Here is a 20,250-nt window from a genome sequence, read left to right as displayed (position 1 = left end):
AGGGAGCCAGTGGGTCTGCCAGGCCCTACCACGACACTCTCAAAAAATGACCCTTATACTGGTCAGGACGTGACACCTTTAAATGTTCCCAAATGCTTCCAAACTGCTGCTCTCTCACAGCTGCTCCAGGGCCTCTTGGGTTGAGGAGTCATTCTCTTCTAACCTGATCACAGCTGCTCCAGGGCCTCTTGGGTTGAGGAGTCATTCTCTTCTAACCTGATCACAGCTGCTCCAGGGCCTCTTGGGTTGAGGAGTCATTCTCTTCTAACCTGATCACAGCTGCTCCAGGGCCTCTTGGGTTGAGGAGTCATTCTCTTCTAACCTGATCACAGCTGCTCCAGGGCCTCTTGGGTTGAGGAGTCATTCTCTTCTAACCTAATCACAGCTGCTCCAGGGCCTCTTGGGTTGAGGAGTCGTTCTCTTCTAACCTGATCACAGCTGCTCCAGGGCCTCTTGGGTTGAGGAGTCATTCTCTTCTAACCTGATCACAAAAAAAGACAAGATTCAAACAAATAAACATGATGGTCCAACATAATAGGGGGGAGGGGGTATAGGGAAGGTAGGGGAGAGGAGGGGGTATAGGGAAGGTAGGGTACAGGGGGGGTATAGGGAAGGTAGGGGAGAGGAGGGGGTATAGGGAAGGTAGGGGAGAGGAGGGGGTATAGGGAATGTAAGGGAGAGGAGGGGGGGTATAGGGAAGGTAGGGGAGAGGAGGGGGTATAGGGAAGATAGGGGAGAGGAGTGAGTATAGGGAAGGTAGGGGAGAGGAGGGGGGTATAGGGAAGGTAGGGGAGAGGAGGGGGTATAGGGAAGGTAGGGGAGAGGAGGGGGGTATAGGGAAAGTAGGGGAGAGGAGGGGGTATAGGGAAGGTAGGGGAGAGGAGGGGGTATAGGGAAGGTAGAGGAGAGGAGGGGGTATAGGGAAGGTAGGGGAGATGAGGGCAGTATAGGGAATATAGGGGAGAGGAGGGGAGTATAGGGAATATAGGGGAGAGGAGGGGGTATAGGGAAGGTAGAGGAGAGGAGGGGGTATAGGGAAGGTAGGGGAGAGGAGGGGGTATAGGGAAGGTAGGGGAGAGGAGGGGGGGTATAGGGAAGGTAGAGGAGAGGAGGGGGTATTGGGAAGGTAGGGGAGAGGAGGGGGGTATAGGGAAGGTAGGGGAGAGGAGGGGGTATAGGGAAGGTAGGGGAGAGGAGGGGGTATATTGAAGGTAGGGGAGAGGAGGGGGTATAGGGAAGGTAGGGGAGAGGAGGGGGGTATAGGGAAGATAGGGGAGAGGAGGGGGGTATAGGGAAGGTAGGGGAGAGGAGGGGGTATAGGGAAGGTAGGGGAGAGGAGGGAGTATATTGAAGGTAGGGGAGAGGAGGGGGGTATAGGGAAGGTAGGGGAGAGGAGGGTGGTATAGGGAAGGTAGGGGAGAGGAGGGGGTATTGGAAGGTAGGGGAGAGGAGGGGAGTATAGGGAATATAGGGGAGAGGAGGGGAGTATAGGGAATATAGGGGAGAGGAGGGGGTATAGGGAAGGTAGGGGAGAGGAGGGGAGTATAGGGAATATAGGGGAGAAGAGGGGGTATAGGGAAGGTAGGGGAGAGGAGGGGGTATTGGGAAGGTAGGGGAGAGGAGGGGGTATAGGGAAGGTAGGGGAGAGGAGGGGGGTATAGGGAAGGTAGGGGAGAGGAGGGGGTATAGGGAAGGTAGGGGAGAGGAGGGGGGTATTGGGAAGGTAGGGGAGAGGAGGGGGTATAGGGAAGGTAGGGGAGAGGAGGGGGGTATAGGGAAGGTAGGGGAGAGGAGGGGGTATAGGGAAGGTAGGGGAGAGGAGGGGGGTATAGGGAAGGTAGGGGAGAGGAGGGGGTATAGGGAAGGTAGGGGAGAGGAGGGGGTATATTGAAGGTAGGGGAGAGGAGGGGGGTATAGGGAAGGTAGGGGAGAGGAGGGGGGTATAGGGAAGGTAGGGGAGAGGAGGGGGTATTGGGAAGGTAGGGGAGAGGAGGGGAGTATAGGGAATATAGGGGAGAGGAGGGGAGTATAGGGAATATAGGGGAGAGGAGGGGGTATAGGGAAGGTAGGGGAGAGGAGGGGAGTATAGGGAATATAGGGGAGAGGAGGGGAGTATAAGGAATATAGGGGAGAGGAGGGGGTATAGGGAAGGTAGGGGAGAGGAGGGGGTGTAGGGAAGGTAGGGGAGAGGAGGGGGTATAGGGAAGGTAGGGTAGAGGAGGGGGTATAGGGAAGATAGGGGAGAGGAGGGGGGTATAGGGAAGGTAGGGGAGAGTAGGGGGTATAGGGAAGGTAGGGGAGAGGAGGGGGTATAGGGAAGGTAGAGGAGAGGAGGGGGTATAGGGAAGGTAGAGGAGAGGAGGGGTTATTGGGAAGGTAGGTGAGAGGAGGGGGGTATAGGGAAGGTAGGGGAGAGGAGGGGGGTATAGGGAAGGTATGGGAGAGGAGGGGGTATAGGGAAGGTAGGGGAGAGGAGGGGGTATATTGAAGGTAGGGGAGAGGAGGGGGGTATAGGGAAGGTAGGGGAGAGGAGGGGGTATAGGGAAGGTAGGGGAGAGGAGGGGGTATAGGGAAGGTAGGGGAGAGGAGGGGGTATAGGGAAGATAGGGGAGAGGAGGGGGGTATAGGGAAGGTAGGGGAGAGGAGGGGAGTATAGGGAATATAGGGGAGAGGAGGGGGTATAGGGAAGGTAGGGGAGAGGAGGGGGTATAGGGAAGGTAGGGGAGAGGAGGGGGTATAGGGAAGGTAGGGGAGAGGAGGGGGGACTTCCTCCATGTCAGGTAAGCAGCCTCCAAGTCTACCCTCACCAAGTGACCAGACTGAGTGAGTTCTGAACATCCCTCTCTGTCCTCTGATGCTGCGTCCAAGTCTTCTTTGGTCTTTCTGGTGTCTCTGTCTTGACTCTTCAGTGAGTTTTTTCAGTTCTTTCCCAGGCTGCCTGAAAAACACAAAATGATGGCACATATATAATACATAAGAGTTATAAACTATCAAAATAAAGAGAGTTCCAGACTCCATATATAAACTCCCAGTAATTTATTGGGTATTTACCAACTTTTCAGCATCACTGTGCCTTCTTCAGGGTGATGTCATCAATACTTGAACCAGGTTATGTAGACGAACAGTGCAATTAGTGCAACCAATGACAATAGAGAGGGGTGTGTCATAATGATTAAGTTAATTACAATGAATTAATGAAACTGTTAAAAAACAATAGTTTATGGCATATTAAATATTACAAAATAGTAGGGTATATTATATATATCCGGCTCTCAATGTAATCTGATCCATTATAATCTAGGATCAGGTCCCCCCTCTCCATGTAATCTGATTCATTATGATCTAGGATCAGGTCCCCCTCTCCATGTAATCTGATCCATTATGATCTAGGATCAGGTCCCTCCTCTCCATGTAATCTGATTAATTATGATCTTGGATCAGGTCCCCCCCTCTCCATGTACTCTGATTCATTATGATCTAGGATCAGGTCCCCCCTCTCCATGTAATCTGATTCATTATGATATAGGATCAGGTCCCCCCTCTCCATGTATTCTAATTCATTATGATCTAGGATCAGGTCCCCCCTCCTCTCCATGTAATCTGATTCATTATGATTTAGGATCAGGTCCTCCCTCTCCATATAATCTGATTCATTATGATCTAGGATCAGGTCCCCCCCTCTCCATGTAATCTGATTCATTATGATATAGGATCAGGCCCCCTCCTCTCCATGTAATCTGATTCATTATGATCTAGGATCAGGTCCCTCCTCTCCATATAATCGGATTCATTATGATCTAGGATCAGGTCCCCCCCTCTCCATATAATCTGATTCATTATGATCTAGGATCAGGTCCCCCCACTCCATGTAATCTGATTCATTATAATCTAGGATCTACTCCCCCTCTCCATGTAATCTTATTCTTATGATATAGGATCAGGTCCCCCCTCTCCATGTAATCTGATTCATTAGGATCAGGTCCCCCTCTCCATGTAATCTGATTCATTATAATCTAGGATCAGGTCCCCCCTCTCCATGTAATCTGATTCATTATGATCTAGGAACAGGCCCCCCCCCCTCCATGTAATCTGATTCATTATAATCTAGGATCAGGTCCCCCCCTCTCCATGTAATCTGATTCAATATGATCTAGGATCAGGTCCCCCCCTCTCCATGTAATCTGATTCATTATAATCTAGGATCAGGTCCCCCCTCTCCATGTAATCTGATTCATTATGATATAGGATCAGGTCCACCCTCTCCATGTAATCTAATTCATTATGATCTAGGATCAGGTCCCCCCTCCTCTCCATGTAATCTGATTCATTATGATTTAGGATCAGGTCCTCCCTCTCCATATAATCTGATTCATTATGATCTAGGATCAGGTCCCCCCCTCTCCATGTAATCTGATTCATTATGATATAGGATCAGGCCCCCTCCTCTCCATGTAATCTCATTCATTATGATCTAGGATCAGGTCCCTCCTCTCCATATAATCGGATTCATTATGATCTAGGATCAGGTCCCCCCCTCTCCATATAATCTGATTCATTATGATCTAGGATCAGGTCCCCCCACTCCATGTAATCTGATTCATTATAATCTAGGATCAGCTCCCCCTCTCCATGTAATCTTATTCTTATGATATAGGATCAGGTCCCCCCTCTCCATGTAATCTGATTCATTAGGATCAGGTCCCCCTCTCCATGTAATCTGATTCATTATAATCTAGGATCAGGTCCCCCCTCTCCATGTAATCTGATTCATTATGATCTAGGAACAGGGCCCCCCCCTCCATGTAATCTGATTCATTATAATCTAGGATCAGGTCCCCCCCTCTCCATGTAATCTGATTCAATATGATCTAGGATCAGGTCCCCCCCTCTCCATGTAATCTGATTCATTATAATCTAGGATCAGGTCCCCCCTCTCCATGTAATCTGATTCATTATGATATAGGATCTTTTTATTTTTATTTATTTCACCTTTATTTAACCAGGTGGCCAGTTGAGAACAAGTTCTCATTTACAACTGCGACCTGGCCAAGATAAAGCAAAGTATTGCGACAGAAACAACAACACAGTGTTACATGGAACAAACAAGCGTACAGTCAACACAAAAGAAAGTCTATATACAGTGTGTGCAAATGGCGTGAGGAGGTATGGCAATAAATAGGCCGTAGTAGCAAAGTAATCACAATTTAGCAGATTAACACTGGAGTGATAGATGAGCAGATGATGATGTGTAAGTAGAGATACTGGTGTGCAAAAAAGCAGCACAGTAAATAAAAACAATATGGGGATGAGATAGGTAGATTGGATTGGCTATTTACAGATGGACTATGTACAGCTGCAGAGATCGGTTAGCTGCTCAGATAGCTGATGTTTAAAGTTAGTGAGGGAAATAGAAGTCTCCGGCTTCAGCGATTTTTGCAATTCGTTCCAGTCATTGGCAGCAGAGAACTGGAAGGAAAGGCAGCCAAAGGAGTTGTTGGCTTTGGGGATGACCAGTGAGATATACCTGCTGGAGCGCGTGCTACGAGTGGGTGTTGTTATCGTGACCAGTGAGCTGAGATAAGGCGGAGCTTTTCCTAGCATAGACTTGTAGATGACCTGGAGCCAGTGGGTCTGGCGACGAATATGTAGCGAGGTCCAGCCAACTAAAATGACCTGGGTTGCAATCATGAAAAAAAACTACCCGGCCTTCATGGTTTGACATTGAGAACATTGGGAGAGATGAGAGCTGACGTTTTAGTAAATGTGCAGATTACGTATCTCAGTCACAGACAAGAAGCTCAATTAAGACATTATCTTCACCACTGGGACTGGGAACAACAGGACCACAGGCCAAATAATACAGCTCAACACTTCCACAGTGAGTAGAATCAGGCTTCTGAACACAGAAAACTTGCAGAATTATTAATGATGAATTGTATTAGACGTTATTAGACATTTCTGTTGTTGAGGAGGATGGGAGACCCACAGTATAGGTGCGTAACGCACAGAGACGTGAAAAATGTGTTTCAAAAATTGTCAAAGAGTAATTATTTTAACCTAAAACATTTAATAAAAACACTTATAGTACAATATTATGGGGAATAGGAATGAGAGGGCTACTTACACCATTTTGGGAAGGGATCACAGCAGTGATTGAATGAGGGTATGAGGCATGAGTTGAGGTGTTCAGAGGCTTGACCAGTGCAGGACAGGATTTGACTGGGAAGACAATAACACAAAAACACTACACAGTGAGACAAAAGAGCTAAGAATGAGTTAGTCCAAGCAAGGAGTCAAATCATAGATGTGTAATAATGTGATTGTGTTTGTGATTGACTCTACATAAAGTAATGAGAGAAAATTGACAGGGGTTCCCTCACCGTGCTTGGAGAGGAAACATTCAATGTGCCAGTGGATGAGTGGGACACATGAGACGTGGCTTCCAGTTCATATGAGGAGGTAGTTGACAATGGTAGTGGAGTGGTCATCGCTTGTTAAACCATGGAACAGGAGGGGACTCAGCTGGAAATACAAATAGCAGATACGTTCCCTTGAAGCTGAGCCATCGTAGGTTTGAACAACAAGTTTGTCCATGAAGATAAACACAGAATTCACATCTCGCCCACTTGGCAAATCAAAGTAGCCCAAGAAACTTTTTCTGAATAAAGCCCTGATCATCCACATACAGTACCTGACGATAACTGAGAACGGCAAGCAGACTGGTGGCAACCATAGGTCCCAGAGTGGGGGGGGGCAATTTTTTTGCCCTGGGGCCCAGAGTTTGTCCTTATCTGTTGACCTAACCAGGAAAACTCTGGACCCTATAAGGTATGACAGTGATGAATCAGTTGTAAAAGGTTTTGTAAGGGCTCTGATGGAACTAGTTTTAACTAAATCAGTGCACATGGTTTTAATAACTTTTAGGGCTCGCGGACCGCTAGCGAAACACCTACGACAACATCCGGTGAAATTGCAGAGCGCCAAATTCAAAATAGAAATATATTAAACATTCATGAAAATACAAGTGTCATACAACATTTAAAAGCTTAGAATCTTGGCAATCGAACTGCGTTGTCAGATTTCAAGAAGGCTTTACGGTGAAAGCATAGCTTTCGATTATCTGAGGACAGCACCCCACAACAACATATTTTCAAAACAAGCAGAGGCGTCACAGAATCCCAAATAGCGATAAAATAAATCACTTACCTTGGAAGATCTTCCTCTGTTTGCAATCCCAAGGGTCCCAGCTACACAATGAATGGTCGTTTTGTTCGATAAAGTCCTTCTTTATATCCCAAAATAGTCTGTTTAGCAGGCACCATGACTTCAGAAATCCACTCCTTCAACATGCAGACAAAGAAGTTCTAAAAGCTACCAGTAAATTTCGACCAAACAAGTCAAATAACGTGTCTATATCATCCTCAGGTTGTCTAAAATGTAAATAAACTATAATATTTCATACGGAAAGTACTGTGTTCAATAGGAATGCCAAATTCCCAAGTGTGCACCCTCTCCATCGTGCGCAACAACACTGATGTGACTCAAGCAGTCAGCTCACTGAAAGTGTAAATATTTATTTATTTTTCAAAATAGAAGCCTCAAAACCTTGAATAAATAATGTTGACATCTAGTGGAAGCTATTATGAACAGCAAAGATCCTCAGTCTTCAATAAACAGAGGCAAGAAGCTCAAGGAATGGTCAGACAGGCTACTTCCTGTAAGGAATCTTCTCAGGTTTTTGCCTGCCATATGAGTTCTGTTATACTCACAGACACCATTCAAACAGTTTTAGAAACTTTAGGGAGTTTTCTATCCAAAGCCAATAATTATATGCATATTCTAGTTTCTGGGCAGTAGTAATAACCAGATTAAATCGGGTACGTTTTTTATCCGGCCGTGTAAATACTGCCCCCTACCCCCAACAGGTTAACACTGTCAATGCTTAACACTGTCAATGCTTATTTACAAGTCTTCTCCATCTCATACATTGCTTATCATATCCTGCCCCATGTTACATAATCAACCAGACAGTTGTCTGCTGTCTGGTTGCTTACATTGCTAAATCATTAAGCTTCAACTTTTCCGACACACACACATTAGTTCATTCATCTTATAATCACTCGGTTATACCTTTTCAGGGTGAAATCATTTAGTCAAACCTTTAATTATATTATTTCCATTACAATCCACCCTATTGGCTAAATATTTCACATACACTATAACACATCTATTTTTATTGGATTCAGAAATGTCACACAAAATCAAACTAGATCAAAGAAAACGAATACATGTATTTTCATTACATACTTATCAATGACTGTTCTAAGCCTATGTCCAGTCATAACTCTTCGGATTAGGATTTTTGCTATGACCTTCATTTAGAGAAACAGTCTTCCTAAACATTAAAGATGGTCTCGTCAAACATGGGCTCCTCGTAATTGAATGAATCCTCCACCAGGCTCGGCGGTAGGTATTTGTCATCCCACTGGTCTGAACTTGGAATCGGTCCGTATCTCACCATCTGCTCCGTCATCGATCTCTCCAGAGCCCTGGAAATGAGACCTCTCGCACAAGGGACCAAACAACAACCACATAATATCAACACAGTCATACAGGTGAAATCAGCCCACAACACAGTGATTACAACCTTTTTTCCATTTTCCGAACGTACTATCAAACCATCTCGTGAGTGCCGTGTCCACCCCGGAATTTTCTGCTAACTCCTGAGCTAAATTGTTTAGACCGGCCAGGGCCTTGGTCACTGATCCATCTGGAGGTGTGTTCTCAGGGATGAAAGTACAGCATTCAGATCCGAACATCACACACACACACCACCCTTTTCAGCCAGAAGCATATCCAAAGCTATTCTATTCTGCAATACCATCAAAGTGGTCGCAGCTGTCTGTTCTGCTAACCCTTGAATTGCCTCTCTGGTATAGTTGATGAAACGCTGTTGGTTATAATAAATGTAATTTAGCCAATCCACATTTTTATTGAGAGTCGACCACCAAAAAAGACTGATTCCAATCCAGCCCATATCTGATTCCTAGCTTTAAACTCATCAGGCACCCCCCTTGGAACCCCAATGCTATCAATGTAAATTCTATCATCAAAGGACCCTGACAGAGCACTCCTCCCCTCTCTTTCACCTGGCACTAGGTCTTTGTGTTGTATAAGTGTGAAGGGCATGCCTAACTGTACCAATGCACAAATACCAGTCCAATTTGCAGGTAGGTTTGGCCACAGCTTCATACCTCCACACAACCACCAGACATCCGATCTCGGCCTTTTTATCTTACTAAAGTCCTCGGAACTCAACCACCCAGTCAGGTCCCTCATTGTCTCGTCAGTTGTAACATTCTCTGTCCTATTGCATGTTCTTACTTCCCCTACAATCCATCTGTGTGTTTTGTGTCGAGCCACACAATAATAGTCTCCTCCTGCGACTGTGAAAGGGGGAAGTCTGGATCTAATGGGCACATAGGATACAGATAATGCAGATCAGTGCAACTGTCTGGCTTCCTTGCCTTCATGAACAGCTTTACCATACAGGCCATTCCACTTGGTAAATTAATTCCATCGAGTAGAAAGGGGATGGTTGTCAACTGAAGTTTGGCTGTTGCGCAGGCATAACCTTCTTCTTTAGCTACTGATCTAGCTGTATACTGAATCCATTCCAGCCATAGGTTGGAATCCCCAAACCAAGTCTCCACCTCAATCACTTCCTTAAGATCTTTCGTCTGAACTATCCTCACCGGTCCTTGGCTCTGGATGACTACGCGGGTAATGTCCGTTTTATCAGGGGTACTACTGGTATTCTGGCTGGCGGTAGAACTATCTCCTGTCCTAACCTCTACTACTCGGAATGGTACCGCAGTGTCGACAATGGTCTGGTCAAGGCCAACGTACCATAACCCTAAATCCTCTTTCTTTATGCTTTTAATGGTCATTCCTATCTTCAAGCAATACTTCCCTTGCTCTGGATTGCAGTCAAAAACCCTGGCCTTCACTATACTCCTTCTGTTTCTATATTGGGTGTGTGGATTGACATAGCCTTCTCTCTCTGTGTGAGCTATGACCTGATTCCATGAGTTACACCGGGATCTACACAGATATCTTCCCCATGAAGTCCGAGTCCTAGACTGCCAGGAGGTTAGGGACCCCATTTGGTCTGCATAGAACTCTATTGAGACATCCTTCCCTAACTCTACTCTCACTTCCTTTTTATCCAGATCGAGTGACCTTTTGTACCTAGGCCATAAAAACTCCTCATCTTCTACACTATGGGTCAAGTTACCACTTTCTGACTTCTCGAGTGGTTCATGGTGTATTAGGAATATGGCTCCCACAATCAGACAGCTCAGACTGACCAGTACCCCTGTAAAGCCCCACCCCCTCCCGGAGAATATATCACTGGCTAGAGGCCAACCCACACTTTCACTTCTATGAACGCACACAGTGAGGATCGGGCGGGTTAGGGAATCTTCGTTAGAGAGGTAACCCCTAAACCTTATTGGTATTCGGTTCTTCTCCTAACTCTGTGATTGTTCGACAGTGTCAGTGTGTTTTACCCTCCCGCAATGTGTGATATGAACCCAGGTAGCTCTTTCAGCTATTCTCACCGCGAAGGCTATTACCAGGAACACTTGGTATGGGCCCTCCCACCGTGGCTGCTTCCAGTTCTTTTCTCCTCAGGGACTGGATCCACACCCAGTCTCCTGGTTGGATTGAGTGAATCATCTTCTCCTGTAATTCACCTGTTGGACACAAAGTCTCGGACATACGGGTTTGGTTAACCATGTGTTCTGTTAGTATATCTTCAACTTCTATGTCTACCTGTTCTGGCCTCCCTAACTCTGGCATTCTATATGGTTTACCTGATCAGCTAAAATGTAATCCATTATTTAAAGAGATAGATCCTAGTAAACCAACTACCCTAATCGTGTCCACCCAGTAAATTGGGACCACTTCTTCCCATTTAATATACTTATCTATTATAAAAAAATGTTTTTTTAAGTAGTTTGTTATCCAGTAGGCTACAAAGTTTTCCGAACCTGCTCAACTATCCCCCTGTTGACACATGGCTCTGCCCATGTGTCAATCTTGCCGCATCTCTAAACAATGACTTCGGTAGTATTGGTAACTTATCATGATACCAAATACCGTCCTTATATAAATTGCTCCTAACTTCTCCCATTTCGAAATCCCTTTCACTGGTGCTCTAGACGGCTAATTTTAATATAGCTTTGTCTGTTTACTTCCTCTTTTAAGAACTGCTGTGTCGACGGCTGCGGTTTAACCTGTTTAGGATAGGGGGCAGTATTTTCACGGCCGGATAAAAAACGTACCTGATTTAATCTGTTTATTACTCCTGCCCAGAAACCAGAATATGCATATAATTGTTTGATTTTGATAGAAAACACCCTAACGTTTCTAAAACTGTTTGAATGGTGTCTGAGTATAACAGAACTCATATGGCAGGCCAAAACCTGAGAAGATTGCATACAGGAAGTGCCCTCTCTGACCATTTCTTGGCCTTCTATAGCCTCTTTATGGAAAATAGAGGATCTCTGCTGTAACATGACATTTTCTAAGACTCCCATAGGCTCTCAGAATGCGCCAGAACGTTGAATGATGACTCTGCAGTCCCTGGCTGAAAAACAGTAGCGCATTTGGATAGTGGTCGATCTGAGAACAATGAAACGGGCGCGCGCGTGCACGTGAAGAGTCCATTTTACATTTTCAGTCTTTGAATGAAAACAACGTCGCCCGGTCGGAATATTATCGCTATTTTACGATAAAAATCGCAGAAAAATAGATTTTAACCTTTTGAGGATAGGGGGCAGTATTGAGAATTTTGGAAAAAATATGTTCCCATTTTTAACTGCCTCCTACAACAACTCAGAAGCTAGAATATGCATATTATTGTTCAGGTTTGGATAGAAAACACTCTGAATTTTCTAAAACTGTTTGAATGGTGTCTGTGAGTATAACAGAACTCCTATGGCAGGCAAAAACCTGACAAGGTTTCAAGCAGGAAGTACCCTGTCTGACAAGGAGTCGTGCGTCTTGCATCTTTTTATTGAAAAGTAAGGATCTTAGCTGTAACGTGACAATTCCCAGGGCTCCAATAGGCTCTCAGAGCCCGGGAAATAACTGAAGGTTTACGAGGGAGCCTCAGTCTGAAACACATTATCACCTTTTGTAAGTGGCTGCTCAGAGGACCTTTGAATGAGGCGCGTGCACGATTCGCTCCTGAGGAGAAATTTTATTCGGCTGTTTAGGCTCAATGCATATTCCCGGTTGGAATATTATAACTTATCTACGAGATAAATGGCATAAAAATTGGTTTTAAACAGCGGTTGACATGCTTCGAAGTACGGTAATGGAATATTTAGACATTTTTGACACGCCAATGCGCCATACCGTGATGAAGCATTCTGATAGTGTCTAGAACTCACGAACAAAACGTCGCTGTTTGGATATAACGATGGATTATTTGGGACCAAACCAACATTTGTTATTGAAGTAGAAGTCCTGGCAGTGTATTCTGATGAAGAACAAGCAAGGTAAGAACATTTTTCTTATAGGAAATGTGATTTTGGTGGAGGCTGACCTGGGTGGGTATCTAAATAGCTAGCCCTGTGATGCCGGGCTATGTACTTAGATTATTGCAAAATGTGCTTCATCCGAAAAGCTATTTTAAAATCGGACATATCGAGTGCATAGAGGAGTAATGTATCTATAATTCTTAAAATAATTGTTATGCTTTTTGTGAACGTTTATCGTGAGTAATTTAGCAAACTGTTAGTAAATTCCCCGGAAGTTTGCGGGGGTTATGCTTTTTCTGAACGTCACATGCTAATGTAAAAAGCTGTTTTTTGATATAAATATGAACTTGATTGAACAGACATGCATGTATTGTATAACACAATGTCCTAGGTGTGTCATCTGATGAAGATCATAAAAGGTTAGTGCTGCATTTAGCTGTGGTTTGGGTTTATGTGACATGATATGCTAGCTTGAAAAATGGGTGTCTGATTTTTTCTGGCTGGGCACTCTGCTGACATAATCTAATGTTTTGCTTTCGTTGTAAAGCCTTTGTGAAATCGGACAGTGGGGTTAGATTAACGAGATTCTTGTCTTTAAATAGCTGTAAAATAGTCATATGTTTGAGAAATTGAAGTAATAGTATTTCTAACGATTCAAAAATCGCGCCACTGGATTTCAGTGGCTGTTACGTAGGTGGGACGAGTTCGTCCCACATACCCTAGAGAGGTTAAACAGCGGTTGACATGCTTCGAAGTACGGTAATGGAATATTTAGACATTTTTTGTCACGATATGCGCCGGCACGTCACCCTTCGGATAGTGTCTTGAATGCAAGAACAAACGCAGCTATTTGGATATAACTATGGATTATTTGGAACCAAACCAACATTTGTTGTTGAAGTAAAAGTCCTGGGAGTGCATTCTGACGAAGAACAGCAAAGGTAATAACATTTTTCTTATAGTAAATCTGACTTTGGTGAGGGCTAAACTTGGTGGGTGTCTAAATAGCTAGCCCGTGATGGCTGGGCTATCTACTCAGAATATTGCAAAATGTGCTTTCACCGAAAAGCTATTTTAAAATCGGACATAGCGATTGCATAAAGAAGTTCTGTATCTATAATTCTTAAAATAATTGTTATGTTTTTTGTGAGCGTTTATCGTGAGTAATTTAGTAAATTCACCGGAAGTTTGCGGTGGGTATGCTAGTTCTGAACGTCACATGCTAATGTAAAAAGCTGTTTTTTGATATAAATATGAACTTGATTGAACAAAACATGCATGTATTGTATAACATAATGTCCTAGGATTGTCATCTGATGAAGATCATCAAAGGTTAGTGCTGCATTTAGCTGTAGTTTGGGTTTATGTGACATTATATGCTAGCTTGAAAAATGGGTGTCTGATTATTTCTGGCTGGGTACTCTGCTGACATAATCTAATGTTTTGCTTTCTTTGTAAAGCCTTTTTGAAATCGGACAGTGTGGTTAGATTAACGAGAGTCTTGTCTTTAAAATGGTGTAAAATAGTCATATGTTTGAGAAATTGAAGGCAACGTCTTATAATAGTAATCCCTGAGATGATTCCATAGCTACTTAAATGTATCTCCATACTCTTCATGATCACCACAGATGTCATATATCCCTGTCCTGTTGGCTTAGAATATATCCTATATTCTTAACCTAAGTCTACCGTTATTACGCTTATTCTGGCTAAATATAATAATAATATTATGGCAATTTCACAACCTTGTTGTGTTAAATTCCTTACACTGCATCCAACTACAGCTAAACTTAGCTTTATAATGTATAACAATACCACTACTGGTCAAAAGATATTCAAATAACATAATCAGATCAAATTCACTAATCTGAACTACTCCACAAAGAAAAATTATTGTACCCTTATCGTCATTCTGTCTTCTCATTGGTTCAAATTACCAATGTGTCTAAGAACTTTAAACTCCATCATCATTATCAGTTATACAAATTTCCTTAAAACCAGTATTACAAATTACCTTAAATTCATCATCCAAATGGCCCTCCCATGAGGCTGATCAGACCACAAAGGGGTGCCATGATAGAGGTCAAAAGTCATACCACCCTTTAATAACGGTGTTTGTTATTATATTAGACAAATTAAAGAAAAACCATCAGACATTTTATACATGTTGGATCCCAGGTTCCCAGACCATTCCCTTATCACATATTTAATTAAAAGTCAGAAAATAAAACTTCTTTTTTTTTCTTCAAATATAGGACTGTGTTATGTCGTTTTATAGATACACCTCTCCTGAATCTACCCACGTGTCCGATTTCAAAAAGGCTTTACAGCAAAAGCACAACATTAGATTATGTTAGAGGAGTACATCGTAAAAGTACTGCGTGACGTTGACTAACTATTTCTCCTCAGATGTGTCATTTGAAACAGCAATTTACTGAATTACTATTCAAAAAAAATTTTAAAATGTAATATTGTCAATCTAAGATTTAAAGATTAACATGTCCTCAAAGCACCTGTCATGCCAGATTTAAAAATAACTTTACTGGGTAATCATACTTTGCGATGAAAGGGGATGCGATACTCAGAAAAATAGTCTATCAGCGCCATCTTGGAACAACCCCATTTCAAATATAGTCTTGTATATTTTTTAAAATATTCCCTTACCTTCGATTATCTTTATCAGAATGCAGTTCTAGGAAACCCAGGTCCACAACAAATGTATTTTTGTTCGAAAAAGTTACTCCAATATGTCCCAATAGCTTGTTCTTGTTGAAGCCGTTCTGAGGGCAAAAAGGGGTGCAACTCAATATTAGGAAGGTGTTCTTAATGTTTTGTGCACCCAGTTTACATCATCAATATTTGTTTTTTTCCAACTGTTTGGTTATTATAACAGCGTCACTGAATGTACAAAACATTAAGAACGCCTTCTCTTTCCATGACATTAGACAGACCAGGTGAATCCAGGTGAAAGCTACATTCCCTTATTGATGCCACTTGTTAAATCCACTTCAATCAGTGTAGATGAAGAAGGGGAGGAGACAGGTAAAAAAAAATGCTTGAGACAATTGAGACATGGATTGTGTGTGTGTGTGTCATTCAGAGTGTGAATGGGCAAGATCAAAATACACTACAAAAGTATGTGGACACGTGCTCATCGAACATTTCATTCCAAAATCGTGGGCATTGACATGGAGTTGGTCCCCCACTTTGCTGCTAGATGTTGGTACATTCCTGTGGGGGGACTTGCTTCCATTCAGCCACAAGAGCATTAGTGAGGTCGGGTCACTGATGTTGGGGCGATTAGGTCCTGGCTCACAGTCGGCGTTCCGATTCATCCCGAAGGTGTTCGATGGGGTTGAGGTAGGTTGAGGTTTGCAGGCCAGTCAAGTTCTTCCACATCAATCTCTGCCGTTGTTGCTCCTAGACGTTTCCACTTCACAATAACAGCACTTACAGTTGATCGGTGGGGGAGGGTACCTCTAGCAGGGCAGACATTTCACGAAATGACTTGTTGGAAAGGTGGCATCCTATGACAGTGCCACGTTGAAAATCACTGAGCTCTTCAGTAAGGCCTTTCTACTGCCAATGTTTGTCTATGGAGATTGCATGGCGGTGTGCTCAATTTTATAGACCTGTCAGCAACAGGTGTCTGAAATTGCTGAATCCACAAATTTGAAGGGGTGTTCACATACTTTTGTATATATAGTGTATTTAAGTTCCTTTGAACGGGGGTATGGTAATAGGTGCCAGGCGCACTGGTTTGTGTCAAGAAATGCAACGCTGCTGGGTTTTTTCACACTCAACAGTTTCCTGTGTGTATCAAGAATGGTCCACCACCCAAAGGACATCCAGTCAACTTGCCACAACTGTGGGAAGCATTGGAGTCAACATGGGCTCAGCATCCCTATGGAACGCTTTCGACACCTTGTAGTGTCCATGACCCAACGAATTGAGACTGTTCTGAGTGCAAAAGGGGGGGGCGGGGGTAACTCAATATTAGGAAGGTATTGTTAATTTTTTGTACACTCAGTAGAAACAGAATTAGTATAATACAGTCAGGAAGACAGAGAGGTGATCTAGTTACTCAGTAGAAACAGAATTAGTATAATACAGTCAGGAAGACAGAGAGGTGATGTAGTTACTCAGTAGAAACAGAATTAGTATAATACAGTCAGGAAGACAGAGAGGTGATCTAGTTACTCAGTAGGAACAGAATTAGTATAATACAGTCAGGAAGACAGGGAGGTGATCTAGTTACTCAGTAGAAACAGAATTAGTATAATATAGTCAGGAAGACAGAGAGGTGATCTAGTTACTCAGTAGAAACAGAATTAGTATAATACAGTCAGGAAGACAGAGAGGTGATCTAGTTACTCAGTAGAAACAGAATTAGTATAATACAGTCAGGAAGACAGAGAGGTGAAGGATCTAGCTACTGCCTGTCTTATTTATCGGTGGACCGTTTCCTCTTCTCTCAGTTGTGGTGTGCCGTGCGAACCCTGGAGAGCGCCCACGAGGGACTCGTGACCCCACAACCCCCCCCCAAAATGTAGCCTTATCGACACCCTCTCCAACTCGCCAGACTTTGCTGAGCACTTCCAGTGCCCCACTGGCTCCCTTATGAACTGGGGTCACCGCTGCGTGTCGTGGTAGGGACCCACTGGCCCCCTTATGAACTGGGGTCACAGCATAGTGTCGTGGTGTCGTGTGTCATAGTGTCGTGGTAGGGCCTGGCAGACCCACTGGCCCCCTTATGAACTGGGGTCACAGCAGAGTGTCGTGGTAGGGCCTGGCAGACCCACTGGCTCCCTTATGAACTGGGGTCACAGCAGAGTGTCGTGGTAGGGCCTGGCAGACCCACTGGCTCCCTTATGAACTGGGGTGAACCAAAAAAGGTGAACCAAAGAGAATGACTCCTCAACCCAAGAGGCCCTGGAACAGCTGTGAGAGAGCATCAGTGTGGAAGCATTTGGGGAAATTTAAAGAAGGTTTCCTGGAAAAGAAGATTGACTGTTACGTAAAGGGTCAGAAACACTAAGTGGACAAAATATTAAGGATACTTTCCTAATATTGAGTTACGCCTGGTCAGTTTGTCATGGAAAGAAAGGTGTCCTTAATGTTTTGTGTAAATTGCACAATAATTAGACATTATGGATTTTTTAATGTAGCCTATTGTTTTCTCTTTATTCAACCTGCCATCTACCCACCTGGGGACTGAGGGTTATGAGAGAACCCCCACATCACTAGCTTCTCTTTATTCAACCTGCCATCTACCCACCTGGGGACTGAGGGTTATGAGAGAACCCCCACATCACTAGCTTCTCTTTATTCAACCTGCCATCTACCCACCTGGGGACTGAGGGTTATGAGAGAACCCCCACATCACTAGCTTCTCTTTATTCAACCTGCCATCTACCCACCTGGGGACTGAGGGTTATGAGAGAACCCCCACATCACTAGCTTCTCTTTATTCAACCTGCCATCTACCCACCTGGGGACTGAGGGTTATGAGAGAACCCCCACATCACTAGCTTCTCTTTATTCAACCTGCCATCTACCCACCTGGGGACTGAGGGTTATGAGAGAACCCCCACATCACTAGCTTCTCTTTATTCAACCTGCCATCTACCCACCTGGGGACTGAGGGTTATGAGAGAACCCCCACATCACTAGCTTCTCTTTATTCAACCTGCCATCTACCCACCTGGGGACTGAGGGTTATGAGAGAACCCCCACATCACTAGCTTCTCTTTATTCAACCTGCCATCTACCCACCTGGGGACTGAGGGTTATGAGAGAACCCCCACATCACTAGCTTCTCTATATTCAACCTGCCATCTACCCACCTGGGGACTGAGGGTTATGAGAGAACCCCCACATCACTAGCTTCTCTTTATTCAACCTGCCATCTACCCACCTGGGGACTGAGGGTTATGAGAGAACCCCCACATCACTAGCTTCTCTTTATTCAACCTGCCATCTACCCACCTGGGGACTGAGGGTTATGAGAGAACCCCCACATCACTAGCTTCTCTTTATTCAACCTGCCATCTACCCACCTGGGGACTGAGGGTTATGAGAGAACCCCCACATCACTAGCTTGCATGTTCTGCAGCCTTGTAAAGATAAGGAGGGGACGACTGGGAGGCAGGTTGTCATTTATTGTCATGAATCTTGTTCTGGAGGCAGATTGGCATTTATTGTCATGAATCTTGTTCTGGAGGCAGGTTGGCATTTATTATCATGAATCTTGCCCTGGAGGCAGGTTGGCATTTATTGTCATGAATCTTGTTCTGGAGGCAGGTTGGCATTTATTGTCATGATTCTTGTTCTGGAGGCAGGTTGGCATTTATTGTCATGAATCTTGTTCTGGAGGCAGTTCAGCAAAGTATTCACTAGCTGGCACAGGCACAAAGTAATACAATCCGATTTTAATCCTAACCTCAACCCTAACCACACTGCTAATCCTTCCCTTAAATTAAGACCATAAAACAACATTTTCCACAGACAATTCTGACTTTGCAGCTGACATATCTAGAGGAAATCGCACAGTTCTGCCTCCAGGTCAAGATTCATGACAAACGTCAACATGAGACAGGGAGAAGCAATGTAAAAATCAATAACGAAATTGTTTTCACAATTAACATGCTTTTTCTTGTTTCAAGTATGTTTTATTATGAAAAGTACAATATATCCATGTATACTTGTACAACTACGGAGTATATGTCCACATATAATTGTAAAATTTGTTTTTCCAACATAAAAGACAAGAAATGATCACATTGGTATTTTAACAGTGTTATTGTAAGAGTTTAAATGTTTAAACAGAGGATACATCTAAAACAGGATAAAACAAGTGCAGTATGTTGTGAGAATGTTACTTTAACGTCGACTCATAACGTCACACTATAACTTCATGGGAGTCTTGTGGAAAGACTGCATGTTGTTTTGGGTGGATTGAGTGACGTCTTCATCAACATTTTGCAGAATATTCCGGTAATATTTTCACCTCTTGTCGGCTGCAGACATTCATAAGGAGTTCCAGTAGTTTATTTGCCATTTGCAGGTATTAAAAGTAGTACATACATTGTAATTCCTTGTTGGATCTCTCTCACATACAGGACAGTACATACCAGAGGAGGCTGCTGAGGGGAGGACGGCTCATAATAATGTCTGGAACAGAGTGAATGAAATGGAACACATGGAAACCACGTGTTTGATACCATTCCACTTATTCCACTCCAGACATTACAAGCCTGTCCTCCCTAAATAAGGTCCCACCAACCTCCTGTGGTACAAACACAAACAGTAAAATATATCATAAAAAATGCAAAGTGGTAAAAGATCAGAAAATATTACAAGCCTGTCATGTGTGAGTGTCCAGTGTGTGAGTGTCCTGTGTGTCAGTGTGTGTGTGTGTGTGTGTCAGTGTTTGTGTGTGTGTGTGTATGTGTGTGTGTATCCAGTGTGTTTGTCAAGCATGTGTGTGTCCAGTGAGTGTGTGTGTGTGTCCAGTAAGTGTGTGTGTGTCCAATGTGTGTGTGTTTCCAGTGTGTGTGTTTGTCCAGTGTGTGTGTGTGTGTGTGTGTCCAGTGTGTTTGTATGTCCGTTTGAGTGAGTGCGTGTGTCCAGTGTGTTTGTCCAGTTTGAGTGGGTGGCCAGCGTGTATGTCCAGAGTGTGTGTGTGTTCAGTGTGTGT

At 43.8% G+C, this 20,250-nt stretch overlaps 1 long non-coding RNA gene across 1 annotated transcript; it reads right to left on the bottom strand.

Annotated features, from left to right (window-relative positions):
- Positions 1–441: 441 nt before the first annotated feature.
- On the bottom strand, positions 442–3,092 carry LOC115182849 (uncharacterized). Its single transcript, XR_003873894.1, has 3 exons — positions 3,052–3,092; positions 2,816–2,938; positions 442–481 (listed from the first exon to the last, which is right to left on the bottom strand). It is a non-coding gene; the product is annotated as an uncharacterized LOC115182849 (long non-coding RNA).
- Between the last annotated feature and the right edge of the window lie 17,158 nt (positions 3,093–20,250).

Source organism: Salmo trutta, unplaced genomic scaffold (assembly GCF_901001165.1).
Source record: "Salmo trutta unplaced genomic scaffold, fSalTru1.1, whole genome shotgun sequence".
NCBI classification, from domain to species: Eukaryota; Metazoa; Chordata; class Actinopteri; order Salmoniformes; family Salmonidae; genus Salmo; species Salmo trutta.
The sequence above is the reverse complement of the archived record's forward strand: the minus strand, read 5'-3'. Positions and strand labels throughout refer to the sequence as shown.